Source organism: Pyxicephalus adspersus, chromosome 5 (assembly GCF_032062135.1).
Source record: "Pyxicephalus adspersus chromosome 5, UCB_Pads_2.0, whole genome shotgun sequence".
Taxonomy (NCBI): domain Eukaryota; kingdom Metazoa; phylum Chordata; class Amphibia; order Anura; family Pyxicephalidae; genus Pyxicephalus; species Pyxicephalus adspersus.
The window spans coordinates 125,940,528-125,962,266 of NC_092862.1; the positions used below are offsets into that span (position 1 = coordinate 125,940,528).

General features: G+C 38.6%; 1 protein-coding gene across 1 annotated transcript in view; it reads left to right on the top strand.

Annotated features, from left to right (window-relative positions):
• The window catches only part of CCNY (cyclin Y), an 82,733-nt gene that overhangs the window by 29,554 nt on the left and 31,440 nt on the right, over positions 1-21,739 (top strand). The window lies entirely within an intron of this gene.

Sequence of the window (21,739 nt, forward strand, 5' to 3'; positions counted from 1 at the left end):
TGGTTCACCAAAGGCACATTTTAAATACCAAATTTAGGATCCAGTAGTTAGTGCAATGGGGTGCATTTAGGAGAACGTTAGTAATGACTATTACATACCAACCAAGCGTCCCAGTTTTCATTAGACTGTCCCAGGTTTACAAGGCAATCCTGATGTCCCTCTTGTGCTTGGATGCTGTCCATTGTGCAGAATCTGTGGACATTGTGATCTTCACTTTATGGGTGGCATATCTTTTTTATTTTTTTGCACCAAGTGGTCACATTCTTAGTCCATGGCGGTGCAATAGCAGCTCATTCGAATGAAAAAGCTATACCATATCACATACCACACAATATTATGAATGCACTACAGTGGACGGCCCAATAGGGGCCCATTCACATTAAAGTAATGTGTGGTACTTTGTGAATTTAATTTCATTTAAAAACCCCAAGCACCCTGCCATGGCAACTCATTAATTAAGTTTCTCTGTAATTTGTGTATTAGAGCTGCCATATATGGCTGATGCCCTGTTGAAAAAGTTGTTGCTAGATTTTACCTTTTGTTGCATGTAAAGCCTTATGCACTTTTTGACAAACAGAAATCTTTATAGCCAGAAGATCTGAGATCACACATCGCGCTGAACTGTCTTTTAGTTTGGCACTGTCATAAGATGAAATATTCAGCATGGTGTAGAGAAATCCAGGCACGTTTGGTCAAAGATAACACACAAAATGTTTTCCCCATATCACTAACTTTTGTTAGCTAAGGTGCCAATAATATTAAAATGCCATTTTTGTGTTTAAGTTCTGCATTGATGTCCTACGCAGGTGATAGATCCAACCTTATGTATGAACACATTTTTCCCCTATTTGAATCATTGTGGCTTCCTCTACGTGTCTCCTGGAACATTTAGGTGACAGCTCTGATCTTTGCTCATTCTGATAATCATTTGCATTTTCAAGCAGTGAAATCTGCCACCATCTTGTCACCTCATCTGCCAGCTCTATGGAGTTAAGAAAATAAGACGCCCCATATGGCAGATAATATATTGGAACATTTTATTTATATGTTATTAACCCAAAAAAAAATAGCAAAGTAGACAGAAGACTAGATATTCCAAATTTACTATGTCTGAGTTTCTTTTAACTTGATATGTATGCTTTGATCTGCTTAAGTATTTATCCCTTTTGTATTATTTTGACATGGAATTGAAATGGATCTATCAGGAATTTTATGTCACTGAACTACATAATCCACTTATTTATAAAGATGGGCAACAGATCTATAAATATTTTTTTTTCAAATTATTTACAAGGAATAAAAAAATATTCTTCATTTCCCAAGTATTCATATCCTTTGCTGAGACACCTATAGGCTCTGGTACCTGATTTTACTTTTAGAACTTCCATCAATAATTAAATACGGTTTACTTTTCTTTATTTAAAATGTATGTTTTCTAAATAATCTAAAACAATAATTAAATAAAAGTTTGGGTATAGATACATTTTAAAGCAGAACTAAAGTAAAAAAAAAAACTTACCTTTAATCCTGCAGATCGGTCAATCCATTGTGAGGTTTCTTCGATTGAGTCCCGCTAGGATCCTGCTTCTTCATTCTTTTTCTGGGTTCTACCTGGTACGTCACCTGATCTGGCACTGAGATTGTATGATGTAGATGGGGGAAAAGATTGCCGATCTCACTGCACATGCGTGAGATCTGCAATTGTTTTCTCCCATTAAAGAAAGGGTTCCTTCTGCGCATGCCCGGTCTCGATGCCAAGAGCCTCCCGGGATGCGTGATGTAGGTATCTCGGGAGGTATCTCAATTTAAATCAATGTTTGCCTTAAAAAGGCTTTGTTTTATTTTATTATGTGTTTATGTAAGTGAAATTATTTACCTTTTACTTGGCTACCTTCAGGCCCTTTCCATGTGAACTTTGTTCTTTAAAGAGGAGCTAAAGCTTTACTTTCAAAAGTCCACAATCAGGCATAAAGGTGATGTCCCATTTTCCCTCCTACCTGTCTGATCTATCCAGGTATCTGTCAGAAACCCATCAATCTTGGCATCTCCTATGCATGCTGGAAATAAATAAACTCCCGCTCTCCTGCATGTGAGTTTTATTATCCCTGTCCCTCAAATCAAGAGGGCCAAAGGTTGTTCCCAAGAAGAGATGAAGGTAGAAGCTGTTGGCGCCCTGCAACAGAACAAGGACAAGTCAATGTGGTTTAGGTTTGGCTTTTAGCTGCTTCGTGCTATGGTCATGGGTCAGATATAATTTTTATAATGCAGAACTCATAGTCTTACATTATGTGTGGAGACACCAAGTGGCTCCCCACAATCCAGAGCATCAAACGCAATAGGGGCAGGCCGGCTGCATTGATGTGATGTATAAGTAAAATTACCTTTTCTGTACCCTTAGGCTAAAACTAGCATCCAACCATTGCAATGCAGTAGCAGCCCAGATGCAAGGGGTATTTTTTTTTTTACTCTTACTGGAGTCCAGGTTTAAGTGGCGTTGTACATCTGCTCTTCCACTGCTCACATACGTCAATATGAGCACTGACAATTTTTCCTTTATAGCCAAAAAATCTGACCAAATAATGTAGATGGGGCTTGGAAAGCACTTTTCTTACTTTGGGGTATGCAATAACTATATTCTCCGTGTCTTACTTAGAAGCTTGTCTGTCAGCTGTTACTTTATTCTGCAATGTCAGGTGAATGCATGTGGAGATGCTAATGAAGCTGAATGTCATCATATCATTTCCCAGCTGCTAGAGAAGGATACAAGCTTTGTAAACAGCCCTGCCTTATACAGATACGAGTGACACATTCGAGAAAAGCATAAAGCTAAGTATTATAGAAATCTTGGGCTGGAAGAAATATACAGAATATCAATGCAATCCTTATGAATGCCAGTCAGGAGTTCTGACTTCACTGCCTGCATTATGGTTCAGGATCAGTGACTTTTATAAATTTTCAAAGGGGGACAGTGGTGACAACTATTGGCATTTAATCATTTTTACAATATATCTAGTGCAAAACTTTTTTGGAGTTTGCCATAGAATGGGAAAGACTCTGAACTTTTGTCAGGTTTTTATCACTGTAGGTGTCCCTGCTGGAAAGATTCATCATTTTCACTTGTTCAAGACAGGCTATTCAAATCTTAAAGCACACCTAAACTCAAAAAAAACAAAAAGTCACCAGGAGGTAGAGGTAATTGAGCAAGCAATGTCTCTTTGGCTTCTGGTGGCTTTTTGTTTTAGTTCTGCACTGCGGAGTGCATGCACTGTGTAGTCTAAAACTCAGCCCACCCATCAGATACAATGTATATCCTAATGTAAATTCAAAAGCAGGGGTTCCATCATCAGTGGCCATCCAATGGCCAAAGAGGATTGTTGTTTTCTTGGAAGTTTGCCATGGAGCTGGCGGCAAAGATGGCGTCTTCCTTTGATGGGGCGATGACAGGTCCTATTTTGGAGCAGTCCTGGACCTATCATTACATCACGGTGGTTGCACGGTAGTAAGTATGTGCTATAATCGGCAAGTATTCTGTGCATACTTGCTGAATATGGCAGAAGTTCACCACTCACCAAGGAGTTTAGTTCCTTTTTAGGGATATATTAATAAACAGTTTTGGCAGTAAATTATTTCAACACAAGTGATTGATTGTTTACTCTTTATTTATTATTATTATTAATATTATTATTATTAATACACAATATTTATATAGCACCGACACATTACGTAGCGCTTTACAAAGTCCATAGACCTATCACAAGCTGTCCCTCAACGGGCTCACAATCTAATGTCCCTACCATAGTCATATGTCTTTATTGGTATTCTTGAACACGATCTGCATCCATCTTGATTGACCAGGCTGTGATGATGTAGGCAGGCGTGGGAGTTCAATTATTTCCAGCAAGTGCAGGGGATGCCAGGACTGCCAGGCATCCTGGCAACCAGTTCATCTTTTTTGACAGATACCCAGAGCAACCAGGCAGGTAGGATGATTAGGTAGAAGGGACATCTCCTGTCGCTTTTTGCAGTAATGACCTGCTTGATCTTGGATTTTTAAAGTTGGAACTTTAGTGTTTCAAAAACCCCAGTACTGCAAGAACATTTCAATTTTTTACTGAAAAAGCTTAATAAAAGAAATGTTCTTGGTTTCATACTGAAAGTGTAATTTAGTGAATAATGTGCTTCTCTTCTGTAACGTAATAGGGATATTAGAAAGCTGTCAGGAGGTCAGTGACCTGTGTTCATGCTACAGCCTCATACTTATGTTCGGTCAAGTAACTTTACTGCACAGGATTCGTTATACCCGTAATATGTAAGACGTTTTACACTACTGATTCCCTTTGGCACAGCAGGTACTGCTTTCCTCATCGCCCTATTATTAAACAGTCATTTCTTGTGCTTGCTCATGGTGCTTAATCAGCCAGGATCCTCTCTTGTGCAGATAATCAGATATGCTACATTAAGAAATCCAGCAATTTCTAATGAATTAGTGATGGATTTTGACAGATGGCCGTAATTGTTTCAAAAATAGACGCAAACTGCTAATCCGTGTGGCAATTGCAGTAGTGCAAATTTCCTATTGATTTGTTCTGCTTAATTAAATTCTAACCCGAGGGATGGGCTTGGCTCCCCAAGTCAGGAGATAGAATCTGATAACAGATGGTGGGGTTGCCACAAATTTGTAACATTTTTATAGGTAATTAATTGCTTCCCCTTGGTCACTGAGGCTTTTTAAAGCTTAACATCTGAAGAAATTCTCCTTTTGTCCAAATGGATAAATGTTTTATCCATTTCTAAGATGTGTTATCTGACTAAGCAGAACACCATTTTCCTGCTGCAGTTAAGTAACACTGACTGGTCTCATCCCAGCCTGTGAGTAGACAGTGAAAAAAGAAGCAGCAGACTGATGATCCGATATCATTGCTGCTCATTTCTGCTATCTACATGTTTCTTGTTAGCTCATGAACATTGCAGCACAGATGGTTGGCTGTTCATTCTGCCTTTTTATTATTTCATTCTTCATTCTGAACCTTGCTGTACAAGCCTAATAGTACAAAATAAAACATTAAGAGATGCAGCAAAAGGTAAATTTAAATGTGATGGTTGCCTTCAGTTTCTTACACAAGACGCTTGGACTTCTGGGTTAAAAAAAAAGGTCCAGTATGATGCAGCCCATTCCGTTTGAACTCAGGCTGCTATGGACCCAAGCTGTCAAAGAGAAGCATCACAGCGATGATCTTTACTTTCTATCACTCTGCTTTCTCTTTATATCAGCATACTGTTTATCAGCACATGAGCTGATTGATTCATTGTGCTGCTCCTCTCTCTCCTACTTTGCTGTACAGGAACAGGCAAGTTGTTAATTCCACTCACAGGTGCTTTTATTGCTTGCATTACATAATGTAAATGTTATTGTTTGATGAATTCATAACTGAGCTGTATAAACTTTTTTATAATTGATCTTTAGAGGAAGGTGCATGCAAGGTTATATTGCCACTGCCGATATTATTATTATAAATTGATCAATTTGCTTCACTAGTTTCAGTCACCTGAACAAGGTTGGACTGGGAACCTGGGGCCACCATTGGAAGTCAAAAGGAGGACTCACTAGAGCTCATAGCTTACCTGGCACGATGAAATGTTTTGTTTTTATGTAAGGCAGAAGGAACCAGGGGCCTAACATTGGGGACAAAAAAACTTAATTTTGAAGGCATATAACTTGGGCCCACCAGAGCATTGTTCCGGTTCTCCTATGAGCCAGTTAAATACAACACCTGAGACAATTGAGCAGACAATAAGGTGAACATCTGTGCTGCATACTCATTCTGGGTTAGTGCTTGGGAAAGCATAGCATCAGAAGAACCCCATCTGAGCTGGATTTAAAAAAACAAGGTCAACAGTGTCTACCTATATAGTGGGGTTCATTTACAAGACAAATATAAGCTGTTCACTTTTTGGATTCTTCTTTCATTTTATTGTACAGTAAGTATCGACACCAGAATACAAGTTCCTGAAGCATGGAGCAGAACTAGCAATTTAACCAAGTACTATTTGGCTTTAGGTTTCCCCAATGACCCCATTCATCAGAAAAGCAATAGGTTTCCTTCCCCTACTGTATAAAATAAATGAAAAACATTGGCTGGAGGAACTGTATTCCTATTATGTTTTTTTTTATATTTTATTTTGCCTACACAGGCTTATAGGCTTCCTATAGACATTAGTATGGAGTCACACAAGTAATTTAGCAGATGTCAGTTACCTGGCTTATACAGCTGAATTGGAGTATGTAGTGACAAGTAATGCTGGAGTTCATTATATAATCTTCACTGTATGTTACTGCATTTTAGAGCATGAGTCATATGTGATAACACCCACACATCAGCAGCACAATTCCTATATGTTTACCATCATAATATAATGCTGTACCATGTCATCGCTTTTATGAACTCTGAATGTTCAGTCCTGAAAAATGCAGCTTTAGGCCCTATGGGTTGTGATTCAATGCTTGTTCCTTGGGTAGACGAGGTATGAATAGCCCTTGTCATGGTTTGTGTGTAAATGAAGTACCTTCAATATCCTGTATCACACAGACACATTGATAAAAGCTCAGTACAGAAATTTACAGGTATTCATAAGTAAAGCTAAGGTATTTTAGGAAGATGAGGTCTGCAGTCAGTCTTCACCTTTCTGAAGCAAAATCAGTAATTGAAGCACTAATTCTGCTGTAGTGGTGGTAAACTTTGAAACCTTACTACATTTAGCTTTGATCTGTCTATATTCAATGGTTCATCAGAATTTTTCCAATGTATTTGGTTAGTAACTCTGTGTGTTAGAGGATGTGTGGGTGTCTTCCCTGACCAACCACAACCAAGGTAGCTTGTAGAAAATCACTGTGTATTGCTTTTGACCCCTTTACCCTTTGGTTTCACCTTTCACAAACATGTATTTCAAATCAAGTGACTTGAAAATGCTGCAATATGCCAAGTAGTAGGAGTCATGGGAGAGCACATTTTAAATCTTAATTTTAGTTAAGACAGCCCAGAAAAGTAACTTTGACAGAAAATGTATACAAATTGTAGAATACAATCAAAATCATAAGAATGAGGAACATGCAATCCATTGTCCAATATACATAAAGAAAAAACAAAGAACATTGACATGATAGTACCCACATGGTGGTATGATGCAAAGGAACTAAAGCTAAATGTCTGCTTCATCTCAGAAAATTGATAATTGGAATGTCATTTATTATTATTATTATTATTTTTATTTCTTTTGGAAGATAAAGAAAAATGGGTTGGTATGCAATAGTGGACAATAAAGCTTTAGTAAGAAGGAAGAGAGAAAGTAGGAAAGAGAGAGGTAACAGAAAAAAGAAGAGGGGGCAAAAGCACCCTAACATGCAAACTGAAAGGGGAAGGGTGTGAAATAGTGAGGGAAATTTACTGTGTCTGGCAAAGAATAAGCAAAGGCCTTTATTGTGTTATGGAATCCCAGCCATAGTCAGGGGGTGATGCAAAACAGGCTACTTGTTGCAACAATGTGATATATTCAGGTGCAGAGCTAAATTGAATCAAATAAAATTAATTATGAGAGGGCTATTTAAATGCCAGGTGGATAAAACCAAAGCTCAGGTTTAATGCACAATACTGCTTTGAATCAGTGGACTTTTGCATATACCTAATATAACTAGTTTGGTTTCTTACCTACATTCCTATTAACGAGAGGCAAGTTGATATGCAGTGTAAGACCTAACCAATATTTATGTGTTCCCTCTTTTTTGGAATGCTGAAACTTCCTTTTTGTGCACAGCCACAGGAATACATTAACTAACGCGTTTCTCATTATATGTAGCATAGTGTTTTTGTACTCTGATAAAGCACTACATATAATAGGGCACATGTAAAATCACGTATTGCTGTTGCTGTGCCTTCCAGTGGTATTTCTGTATTAGTTCTTACACCAGTGGAATGACCTTGATCAGCACCGAGTTGTAGCAAATGAACATTTCTGCACCAAGCGCAGTATAATCTGCTTATATTCTCTTTACTCCTTCACCAATTTACCAAACAAGAAAAGTTATTGTTACATGATGGCAATATATTTTTTGTATTTCAGATTAGGATTTAGTAATGATATATTGAAGAGGAAAAGTGACCACACAATCACAAGCAGTGACATTTTAAATTGTTCACTGTTAGTAAATGTAAACAGATAAGGACAGATAAGCCCTTTCAAGTGTGACATTTCCATTTGCTGCTTTAGCTACCTTGTCATTCTTAGTCAGAGCTGCTTGTTGAGATTTTATTTTGCTGTTTTAGGGCAAGGTAATTGGATATGTTGCTCTTCTCAATACATCTCTGTGAAAATAAAAATCTATATTGCATGAAGTGAGCAGAAAATATATGGTGTGTCCTTTTATCTCCATCCGATGAGCTGCCCCAGCCAGCAATCTTCTGCGTCTTACAAGTGTATTGAGCACTGGCTGTCCCCAAAAGCAGCCGCCTAGAAAAGAATGATGAGTTTCTAGAAGATAGTTGGTTTTAGCTTTTAATCTTTTGTTACAACATTGCTTGAGGTCTTCAGTCATTGAAATGTTTTATTTGTGGTTCTGCACATCTCGGTGATACTTATATGTGATTTATACATTGAACTGCAGGTGGCAATAAAAATGGTCTACAAATTTGGTATTTTTTAAAGGTTCTGAATTGATTTAGTTGTTTTTGTTTGTTTTTTTGCAAGTGGGGAACAGAAGTGGACTTATATGATAGAAATAAAGAGGCAAATAATGAAAAACACAATTTAAAACTAATCCCAAGAACAAAAATGTAATGTATTGAAGCTTATTAGAACTCGGATATGTGGCTGCATTTATTTTCGTATTTTTCAGACTTTTTAAAAAATCTTTTTAAATCGGGTAATCCTGCTCTCTGGTTGTGCACTGGCTATTGCGGAGTAGCGTTGTTACCTTGGGCTTTTTTCTTGATTTGGACTGCAAACTCCCCCCACCCCCTCATCTCAGAAGGTTACTGGGAAGGCTCACAACATTATTTGAAATTGCAGTTTTAGGACAGGGTTTCTCAACCAGGGTTCCTACAGAGGTTGCTAGGGGTTCCGTGAGCAATTTTCAACTTTCACGTCAAGTTTAAGTAATGATCTTTTCGGTTGGCAATGATCTGTAAGGGTGACATTCTTCCCAATGGCCAGCAAAGTAAGAGGTTGTCTTTCCACCAACCACAACACTAATGTACTGTGAGCTGTGGATGTAGTAATTATAGTCGGGGGACCCTGAAGACCCTAAAGTTATTTCAAGGGTTCCCCCACATGTAAATATATCTAACAATGCCAATTAGGATCGTATAGACCTATTGATGTAGACCGAACCCCTTCACAACATATACATTTCTTTTAAGGCACATATTGTTTGTTTTTTTTTCTTTTTTCAAAACAATGTCAACATCAATGTAAAATTAAACATTTCCATTTAATACTATCTCTTTAAAATTAATAATAAAATTAATATTCTCCCACATGTAAAAAGATTGAGAAAGGCTGGTTGAACATAAACAGGTATTTTGTTGCATAGCACAAGCCACCAAATCACAGGTGTCTGCTGCATTTTTCAAAGCATGTTACACAGTATTGGACATCCATGGGGTGCTATTAGCAAAGAATGGCAACCCAGCACACCAACCCATTTGATGTATGTTACTACAGATTACGCAACACACTGATGGGAATGGTCCCTAAGGCTTGGTTTACACGGACATTTTTCCCACCTGAGGCTTTTAAAGCCCATGTTTGAAATCCCCATGCATTCCATTGGGCTAATCTCCACCAGGACGTTTCCTTGAGGCATGTTTATGACCTTTATCTTAAACATTGCCTGCAACGTTTAAAAAATGTAAACGCTGGGTTAAAGCTTGAAAACGCTCAAAAATGTGGGAAATCACGCATAAACGCTTTAATTGATTTCAATTGGACGTTTTCCTGTGGTTTTAAGCATTTAAAACGTAAACGCGTTAAAAACGCAAGAAAACACGGCGTAGGTGTTTTCCAACAACTTAAAGGCAAGCTTTAAAACGCTGATAAAAGTGCTTCAAAAAGTATAAAAACCTATATAAACACAATAGAAATGTTTACATGTGTTTTTAAAAACATCCGTGTAGACCCAGCCTAAGGACTGCTAAGCTTCAATTTTTAAATGATTCAATATAAATTTTTAAAAGGTTTTCATCAACCTGAATTTTATCATGCTACGGTGATCCCAGACCCAGAGGAGCAGCAGCAGTGTTCTTATCCTATCATTGCTCTACTGCCAACCTAAAACTAGACATGCTTATGTGAGAAAGGAGCATAAGGATGACCTTATCAGTTTGTTGCTGGTTCTTTCTATCTAGCAAGCAGAATTAGCAAGTGGTGACTAAGAAAACAGAATTTCAGCAGCCATTTTTGCTGTAGTTACTTCTTATAATTCCGTGTACCAGCACCGTGGTTTTGCTGGGTAAGATTTATTGGAATGTAAAGGATGCTTGCTGTTGTAAGAGTAAGGCTATGTACACACGTAGGATTATTGTCACTGGAAACAATCTTTCATGATTGTTTCCAGTGACAGATGATTGAATGAGCGCTGTACACACAGCATTGCTCTGCTGTATGGAGAGGAAAGACAGGAGGATGAGTAAATGCACCGCACCCTGTTGTGCTCTCCTCCATTGACATGCTCAGCGGTCGTTCATTGATCACCAAAATGCATCAATGAATGGCGGGGGGGGGAAGGGGGCACATCTCAGATTTCCACACAAAAGGAGCACAGCTGTTTGAATTAGTACAGCGTGTGTGTATGCAGCCGAACGCTGATGCAACTCCTGCAGCAACACATATCCAGTAGCAACCAAACCACTTCGGACTACCTCTTGTTTGCTCATTTGGAATTGCTCCATGATTGTATGCTGTCCCTGAATGTATTTAAATCTCGATTGCTAATGATGGGGTAGTGAGGCAGTAAACCTCACAATAGTGCAGTTACTGGCCCCACTGGCAAGTGATAACATGTGGCATGGCCCCAAGATCAGAGATTCTCCTTTCTCTGCCCCGTCTTTTCCTGCCTCCTCTATCTTTGCCAATGATATGGGGTTGCAATTAAACTTCTTAGGGGGGGGTGGGGGGTGGAATATCACAGTCGTCACCATAGCAGATATCCCTATTGGACAATATCTCCAGAACAGGTATTGGAAATTATTATTGGAACAAGTATCCCTGTTGCACAAAATCTTCAGGACAGATTTCTCTTGGAAGATATCCTCCATACAACCATAAGTGTTGTCCCAATTGTTTTCTGTCCCAATGTGGAAGCCTGTTTTATGAAAACACATGATCCAGAAACAGGGAAAGTTAAATGACAATTCAATTAATGTGACCTGCAGTCTGCTAATCTCTGTACACTTTTCCATTAGGCCGTGCTGGCCTGTAACACCTCAGGAGAGACAATAAAACACTTTTTTCATGATTAATTGTCCAGGGAAGTGGTGAACATGGAGTCCTATCTGGGAGTAATTTGGACTGATTGTGACTAAGGCAATACCAAGCAAACCTAGGAATCTGATTGATTTTCGCTAATTGCTGCAGGCCGTATGCTATACAGAGTAAGGATTCCAATCAGCCATTGTAAATAGCTTTAATTGTCTCCTCATGTTTTTTTCTGGTAAATTCTGAGAAGGCAGAAACTGTCTGTCCTCATTAGATTGTTATATGATAAGAAGAATAAAAAAAAAAAGAGTTGTTAAAGGTATTAAAAGAAACACATTCGAATAGCATATAAAAAATGTTTATTTTTTTCCTGAGACATGTGAATCTGGGGTGAAAGTTGTATATATCTGTAAAATGCATTTGTAAATCGAGCCCTTTATCCTTTATTTGCCTTGGTGTGCTGTTGTTTTCTATGTGACCTGTGTTTGGATATATGTTATGATAAAGTTTATTCTCACGGTTCAGGAGCACTTTGGTTACACTTACCCAGCTCTTGCTATCACTACCGGTAGTCCCCGGGTTACTTACAAGATAGGGACTGTGGATTTGTTCTTAAGTTGAATTTGTATGTAAGTCGGAACAGGTACATTATTTTCATAAATGCAATAGGGACAGATGTTTCTATCAACATATTATTAGACAGCATGGTGTCAGTTACTGTATAAAAACCTCACTGTGAGTTAATCACAAACAAAGAAGCAAAAAAACTTTATGGAGCCTAAACATTCAATAACTTCTGCAGAGTTTGTCTTGGTTATTAAAGAGGTACAAGAAGCTGCAGAAAGAGCTCACTCCCCTAAGATCACCCACAACCTCAGCAGTGTTCAGCAAAAGATTTATTCTACAAGTCATGCAAACTGCCCCTTCTCCCCCATCAAACCTCTGTCCTGCACAGAAGAAGCAACGAAGCCCCGTCGTTCGTATGTCGGATGTCCTTAACCCGAGGACTTCCCTATATAAATAATTGTCTCAGGTCTTCTTTTTTTTGAATGCTTGTAGATAGGAATCCATTTTGACAGCTCATTTTGGGGACTCCTTTAACAGAATGATTCAGATAAGGATTGCATAAGTTTTCTTTTCATCGTATTAAGCTGGTTTATTGCGCACAAAGGCTGATAGAATTGAAAAGGACATTTATCTTCTGCTTATTGTAAGGCTTCTGTGATTAATACTAAATTAAACTGTGAAATCACTGAGTAGGAATTATTTCTTCAATATACATTCCTGAAATATGCTTCTTTTCTCTACAGTATCACTTATTTGTACAGTAATTACTATTCAGGTTTATGAAAATATATGGATTTGGTTCCAATAAATGTAAAAAGGTCTTTTTAAAGCCAAACACCCAATGACATATATTTGTGTTCTCTGGCCCACTAGATCAAGCTGTGGCTTCCAGGCTTCATGAACCCTCTTCTTCTTGTGTCCACTAAAAGTGTCAATGTGGATATCCCATACTTCCTTCCTTCCAGACCCTCATTTGGAAATGTGACCCCTGAGAACATGGTGCCTATTTCACTACTTAAATTTTAGTTATTTACATTAGAACGAAACCGGGCTATGTCCCCATTCTGTCGCAAGACAACATAATCTTTTTCCTTCTTCTCTTTCTCCTTGCTATCTTCATTTTTAAAAGTGTAACTTTGAGATTATGATTGAGGCAATCTTCTAATAAAACAAGTGTTACGGTGAATTCAGGGAATTCATTCTGGTTTTTGGGGACAGAAAGTGGAAATTTCCCTAACAATACACAGAAAAAAATCTGATTATTTTAAACTCATTCCTAATCTACGGAGGTGCTGAGAAGTTCCTGGCTTCCCTTTCCAGATGAAATAGAAAAATGAGTGTGGGGGCATATGACAGCCTAATATCTTTGTACGTATTTGTTCAAATATCAGGTCTTTGTGATTCTTAAGACTGTTTTTTCTTTTAGTGAGTGGCTGTAATGGCTGAGGCACAAGCAAGTTTTACGTCGTTGGAGTTACAGGCCGTCATGAATTTTTGTTTCTCCATGTAAAGTCAGCAAAGGACATTCACACTGAGATGTCACAAACACTGTGGGAGAAGCCCAGCTGTCCATAAGCTGATATTTGAGGATTGGCTAATATCCGCAAAAAAGATAGCCCAGATACTTGACGTCTCATGGGTGCGTGTTGAGTTTATCACCACTATCCTAGACATGCGCAAGCTTTCAGAGAAGTGGGTGCCTAAATGTTTGAACAGTGATCAGAACAAGGAACGGCCCACGGCAGGTCCCCACGGCCGAAGAAGTTCCGAACCCAGAAACCGGCCAAAAAAGTCATGGTGTCTGTTTTCTGGGACAAAGAAGGTATTTTGTTGGTGGACTACCTACCTCAGGGCTCTAGTATCACCGTACAATATTATGCTAACCTCCTTCTGGACCAGCTGAAGAAGGCAATTAAGTCGAAACCCCGCGGAAAGTTGACCAAATGGATCCTTGTTTCGCAAATTGAACACCCTGCGTTTCCAATTGGTCCACCATCCCCCCTACGCACCTGACCTTGCCCCTTCGGACTTATATCTGTTCCCAAATGTGAAGAAACACCTGAAGGGGCAACGTTTTGAGGACATTTTTGACGTCAAAGATGCTGCTGAAAGCTGGTTTGCGGCCCAACCAAAGGACTTTGTGTTTATTTCATACCTCTGGCTCTCTTCTTTCTGTGCAAAGCTGGGAACTTCTCAGTCCCCCTCGTATTCAAAACTTAATATGCTTTAGGATATAAACGTTTCCCTTAACTTCATTAAAATGGTTAAAATTTGCTTTATATGATGTGGGTGCCTTATAGACCAGGGAAGACAAATCAGCCTTAATTCGGCAACATTTCTGACCACTGAGTGTATTCTAGCCCTGTGACAATGCTAATAAGGTTCTTATTGTTAAATATTAGAGACACTTTATTTTATTTTTCATCTAGTTTAATTTTTTTCTCATTTTTTTTATTTTCCCACACTATTTTTGCCTGCCCAAAGTGGAGTATTCTACGAGAGACATACCATTGACTTCCTCCACTAAGTGGATGCATCTTCATTGGGAGTAAAAGTTTTCAAACACTCTTCCTGACTTTGAACAAGCAAGAATACCAGGAAAGGGCGGTTTCGTATTCTCTCTTCATAAGAATGTAAACGTGTCCTTGATGACAAGTGAAAATCATCCATACCAACATGACACATATTTTTCAAAAGTGAGATCACAGTACTATTTTTAGAGAATGATTTAGAAACTAGAAATTATTTTATGTGAATGAATTCAAATGATTTATCAAGATACACCAAGGCAAGTGTTAATTTTAAAAGTGACAGCAGTTTATTTAATGAATATAATTTAGGGGTTTATTCAAATTCTTGGTGAAATTATGAAAATTATGGTAATACATTCCAAATGATGTTACCTTTAGGAGACTTTGGTTATTCTAGTGTATATACAGTGTAAATATACATTTTTTTGTAATTAGCGTGATGGTTTTTATCAAATTATTAGTTTGTTTTTATATAGTAAATGTCCTGAACGTTTTAGGACTATGAACCATCCAATAGAAGCATGCCTTCTGCATACATATATTTCATCTGATTTATATCCATGCATGCGCGGTCCGGAGTCCGTAAATTTAGTGGTCCGTGATGTCCAAAAGGTTGGGAACCACTGCTTTAGACAGTAGATTAGCTATAATCTATACATTTCAGATCTTTAACAGAACAAGGATATACTTCCAATCTCTGATCAGCCCCATTGCATGCAGGCAATCCATAGACCATGGGCCACCTTGGATCAGCCCCAGTCCATACATTTCACACCTCAGAGTAGCCTATATCTTTACACTTGAGACCTCAGATTAGCCTAATTTCATAAACTATGTGCCTCATTATAAAGCAGAACTAAATCCCTGCAACCTATTAGCATTCCAGGGCAGAGCACCACCATCTATCTTTACTTCTTCCTGCTACAGACAATCTTTGGCCATCTTAATTGGCTGTGCTGGGATGACTTAACACCAATGCAGGAATGCTGAGTTCATTCATCACAGAATACCAAGGGGAAGCCGGGACTGCTAGGGTTTCCTGGCAACCAAAGCTGACGCTGCATATGCGCTTCCCAACTTTGATGCCCAAAACCCGGCACGATCAGACATGTTAGACACATTATTGCAGAAGGGACATACCCTGTGTCTTTTTGCAGTAATGGCCTGCCTGACCATACAAAGGTAAAAGTGGAACTTTAGTTCCACTCAAACCCTAATCCAAACATTTTCAGACCTAGGAATCAATGTTGAGGTCCTAATGACAACTCAAGCAAAGATAAAACATTATCATCTTCTATGTTGGTGGAGGTAAATGAGGGGGGCAACAGCCATTTTAGGCTTCTGCTTGGTAGCCATGCTGTCGAATTCTTCTTGCAGAAAATGTTATTACAAATGCACGAGTAGAATTTTTTTGCATTTTTGTTTTGTCATTTTGTTCATAAGAGTACATAAAAAGTAAAAATTTCTTTAAAGGACAATTTATTTTTTTTCCCTATAGATACCAATCCCATCATTCATCTTTTAAGCTGCAATGACAAGACAGCAGTTGCATTGGCCAATGTTTCTTCCTAACAATAGACGTCATTATCAAAGCTTATAAACTTCCTGCCTTTTGCCCACAGCAGCCCACCAGAATTTTCCTTTTATCTTCGTAGGCAAAAGAACAGAACTGATATGGACAGACGAAGCAATTGTTGTCAGATTTTTGACAAATAATACCAGCTATTCATTCGTGTTCTAAAAAATGTTTGTTTCTGACTTAAAATAACTTCCTTTACTCTGTGTAGGCAGCAGGTCAAAAGTAATACCAAGCATAGCTTCTTTAACCTACTTTTCCTAGTTATACTTCTTAAAAGTCCTCTAACGGTTGCTGAAGGAGAAAATCATGTCTGTGATCCTATCATGTGTATATTAATTAATGCATTAGTCATCCAACATTAACCTATATATAACATGGCTGCTGATTCACTATGGTCCCTAGTGTTCATTTTTTTTACGTCAGTCAGCGGTTTTACTTCAGTGCTGATTTGTCATGGTTGGTCCTGGCAGCTTTGTTCATTCTTTTCTTCGATGAGTCACTTTTACGTGTTTCCAATGAACATCACAGGGGCCAAGATCTGCTTTTAACTATAACATTACATCGACTCCATGGAAATCTCCTTGTTCTATTTCTGTTTGCCCAAGTGAATTCAGACTAACAGAAGATAATAATGAGCTTTCCCATGATTACAGATGCATGCATTTCTGGAAGGAATACATTAGCCAAACCTAAAAAAAAGTTTGTTCTATCTGGCTCCCCCATCCTGATGAATATTGTGCATTTGTATTCTTTGCATTTGAGCCTGCAAAAATACAAGCCACTGTTGTTGACTTCTTTTTTCTCTCCCTCTCCTCCATAATGTATTGAACGTAGAAAGGTCCTATCCCCTTGCATTGTTCATTGTGTGCCCACTTTCAGGCCTTGGGACACCCTATCAGACCAACCACAACATTTATTAGTGGGTTCTAACTTTTCCATACAAAATCAGCACACTTCTTCCATGTCACAACCAATTGGTCCTGAAGCCTGTACAGCATTACAGCTGGGCATTTAACATCAGAAGGAGAAGTCAACATAGAAAGTCTCCAAACTCTCTATTAATATGTGCATTGGGGACTTTAAAAGCTGCTTGGAACTTGCCAAATGCTTTGTAGTGATTTGGTTTACACAACGCTCTGTCATTTAAACAATAGCGAGTGTATGAGCTAGGCCTTGTGGTGCCCATATAATGTACTTGGCAATTTTGGACCTTCCCATTGGGCAACTGTGCAGACTACTCATGGCAAAGTTCCAAAATTAAGTTCCACATAGAAAAAATTCTATGGCCAAAAATAATGAAAGTAAATCTGCTTTCATAATTAAAGTAACTTTAAAGTAAACGTGTGCTTTAGCCATTCAAAGCAACATGTGGAGAATGGAGAGACAATGTTTAGCCCATGTAAGCTCTGACTAACCCATTTCCACTTTTCATTACTGCAGCCTCATGGAGAAGTGGGTAATATATTTATAGGCAGCTCTTAGGCCAGCAAGGGAGATTTTGCACATTCTCCATATTTAAATTGCTTATGAAGTTTCAAGTTGGCCTAACAATGCAGTTTTGTTTTTCTGAAAAACTAGCCTAATTCAGAAGTTAGTGGACAAGTTTTGCCTGTAAAATTTAGGAGGTGGGCAGTAAGATGAGGATGGCAGGAAATCTTGACCATGGTAGAGTGTGAGAAAATGACTAAAGCCGCATACACACGTGCAATTATAATCGTTGGAAAGGATCTTTCACAATCCTTTCCAGCCACTAAGCGCTGCACGATGCATGAACAAGTGCTGTACATCCAGCACCGTTCTGCTCTATGCAGAGGGGAGGGGAAGAACACCGTAGCGGCACCCCGCTGCGTGCTCTCCCCCTTCCCTTGCACTAGGATCGTTTGTCGTCCATCGTCCATGGATCCGCCAGGATGGTGGTATAGACGACAGCTGCTGTACACACGCCAGATTCTGGTGAGAACTATTGGACGTGTGTACGTAGCTTTACTTCTTGATCTAATGAAAAATTGCCTCCGACACCAGGTATTATATCCCCCCTATTTGCTGGACCTATACATGTGAATGACTCCTGGGAGGACATTGGGTTGTGTATACTGACACTAAATGAGGCCATCACATGCAACAAAATACAAAAGAAGTTTTGTTTTCTGACCTGCTTATTCAGTTAACAACTGCCACATCCCTTCCTTAATTACAATAAACAAAAATGATGCACATGGACCTTAAAGGCAATAATAATAAATCACATAAATGATATATTTGCTTTTTCAAATTTATTTAAACATGATTTATTAAAACATAATATTTTCTCAATGATTAAAACCAGCATAAAAACATTTCTCCCATTTAACTGTTTAACTTCAGACTAATTGGGGACTCTAAAATATACAACCTTCAACGCGTTTTACGTAACTCCTGTCCGCTTCCTCAGGAGATCTGGAGAACCCATACATCAAATTTAAATAGCCATATTTACAATTTACAATTATGTCCATAAGTTTTTTTTTTTTTTTTTGAACAAATTTCTCAAATATGATTATCCACTTACATTTTCTGTGTTGCTTTTCCCTTTTCCAATACAACAGGACATATCCAAATTCAAAGCATTGAGATACATGAGGGTTGCCATCACATGTAACCCTAATGCATGCTATTCTAAATACTATGTTGTTGAATAATACAAGTAGGAGAACATATACCGTATTTTTTGCAGTATAAGACGCACTTTTTCTTCCCCAAAATTGGGGGGGAAAAGTTAGTGCGTCCTATACTACAAAGGTGTGATAAAATAACTAAAATAATATATTCACCCGATACCCGATCCTGCGTGTGTCTCTGGCTGCAGCAGCTCTGTCTCCTCTTCTCTCTGGCAGCAGCACGTGTCTTCTCCTGTCTGTAAAGCAGAGCGAAAGAAGCCGGCACAGCGCCACCTGCTGTTCCCTGTCCTAACTGCCGTAGGAGCGTCTTATAGGGCGAAAAATACAGTACTTGGAAGTATCTGCTTCAGAATGAAGAAAAATGGGAGCCTCTGATTAAAAATTCAGTTTTGGGTTTACTGACACTGTTCTTTATGCATGTTTGCATTTCCTGTACTTCACTTTCATTATTGATAACAATATTTCAGCAGTGATGTGATAATAGTAGTTTCAGTAATAAATGAATGTAAATACCATATTAGTAATAAATTAGCAGTAATGGTTCTCATGGAAACCTGCCATTTATTACTTCTGGAACCTAATGTCCTTTTCAGATTTGGGACATTTGTACTTATGACCGCATTTCAGCTTAAAGAAGAACACAAGATACAGAATATATATATATAGCACAAACCCACTGGGATTCACAATTAAGTCATAGGAAATGAAGCCATAAGGAATTGTCACTTTCAGCACTCCAAAAATAAGTGAATACTTGGAATATCAGTCAACATCTTGATTGCTCATTACACGGATTCCTTTACTTCCCAATGAAATATCACATTCAGCAATTCTTGGACGTTTGGGTTACAAAAAGTCATAATTTCATAAATAAAGCACAGATATGAAAAGACAAAATTACCGATGGCTTCCAATGTGTTTCAGGCTGAAAAGCTAACATGAAATAAAGTCTTCACTTGAATTTTAAATAAGGCTTGGTTGTCAGTTATTTTGCTTTTCGTATATTATAAAACAAAAAAAAAGAATCATGAGGTTGGTAATAGGGGTGTAGATGTTGTAATCAGTATAGAATTTGTCAACCAGATCTACTGATTTAGTCACTGGTACTGCAAGATCCAAAACTCCAGTAAGAACCAAAAAGTAACATTTCAGAATTTGTAGATTTACCCTTAATTTAAGGAGATTCACAGCTGAACTTCTTGTGAGCCAGGATAACCAGAATTAAATGTCTATTCAGAATGGCTGATTTGAGTCTTCCAGAGACAAACATCAAACAAATTTTGGCTTATTTATTGTATATTATTTAATGTGATGTTAATGGATCTGATCCACCTATATATATTATAGGTTTCAGTTTCTTCCTTTTTGCTTCCCTTTTAAAAAAAATCCCAGGAATTGCCTCGTTCTTATTACATTTCTTCAGCCATTGTCAAAAAGAGGAGAACAGATACAGAAGAAGTCACTTTTTTTGCTATTATATGTTCTCTGGATATTATCATTTATGTTGACAAAATCCCTCTGGGTGTCTTTCTGCTATAAGGTAAGTATGTCATAAAAGATGGAAGCCAATAAGTGAATGGTTGGGTCACTTACCAAATAGCTCTGTAGTCTTTATTTACAATGTGATGGTTACAATTCAAGGATAAAGGCCAGGGGAAGTCAGTTGGCAGGACGTCAATCAGATATCAAATAGAAAGTTCTTCTGCTAGAGAAAATGCTGGAAATACACATTTGATATGTAAAAGCCTAGCTGAAAATACATGTACTGAGCACAATGCATATGACTGTTTCAGTCCTTGATAACAGGAGAAACTTACTTGTCCCTACCGCTCTTAAGTGGCATACACACATGCAATTACAGTCGTTGGAAAGGATCTTTCACAATCCTTTCCAATGACTAAGCACTGCACAATGCATGAACGAGTGCTGTACATACCAAACCATTCTGCTCTAAGGAGAGGGGAGGGGGGAGAACGACAGAGCGGCACCCTGCTGCGCGCTCTCAACCTTCCCTTGCATTAGGATTGTTTGTCGTCCATCGTCCATGGATCCGCCAGGACCGTCGTTCAGACGACGGGCTCTGTACACATGCCAGATTCTCGTCCGATATCGGCCGAGAACCATTAGAGGTGTGTACGTAGCTATATTTACAAACTGGGGTAATTTTGGGAGGAAGCCAATTACGTACCAGTATGTTTTGGATAATTTATAATATATCTAAGGTATTAGGAAAAACTCTTCAAGATCAAGGAGAAAATACTAACTTGTGTGGATGTAGCAGCAGATGAGATTTAAACCTAAGACCTAGATCTAGAAGGCAGGTGTGCTTTACTGCTTTCAAAATGGTAAATGGGCTCCACTAAATAGCATTTTGAACCTGCAGAGTACCAGTCTGTTGACTTTTGCAGTGGCATTAAGGGTAGGTTCAGACGTGCCTCTGAATTATGCGATCCCACGTGGCACTTTGCCAGCAACTCGAACACCTACACCACAGTACTGGTTCTTAAAGATCCAGCATCCAGCAGCTGGAGGCAGCAATGGAACTCTCACTGCCACCCCTATTCTTTCTGTATGGAGCTGCCACACTGGGACAATGTAGCATCTCCTGAAAGGCAGCGGTTCCTAGTGTGTGGAAGTGGTAAACTCACGGCAAGTCCCCTCCCCACAAGTGGGAACCGGTTCTTACATTTGCCCTTTGCCATTTGTTCCAGTGCCGATTCCAAATTTATTATTTCTCCCACTCGACCCCCCCTCTGTTTTAGTGATACCAGGACAAATAAAAAAACGTGAATTTGCCTAGCAGCACAACAGACTCCAGAAACACAATTGGCAGGGGTTCTAACATTTCCCAGTTCTATTTATATAATAAAAACTTTGTTAACATGCATTTTAATATGTGAGGGAAGAAGAGCGTATCTACAAAGAACTATTTCTAAATA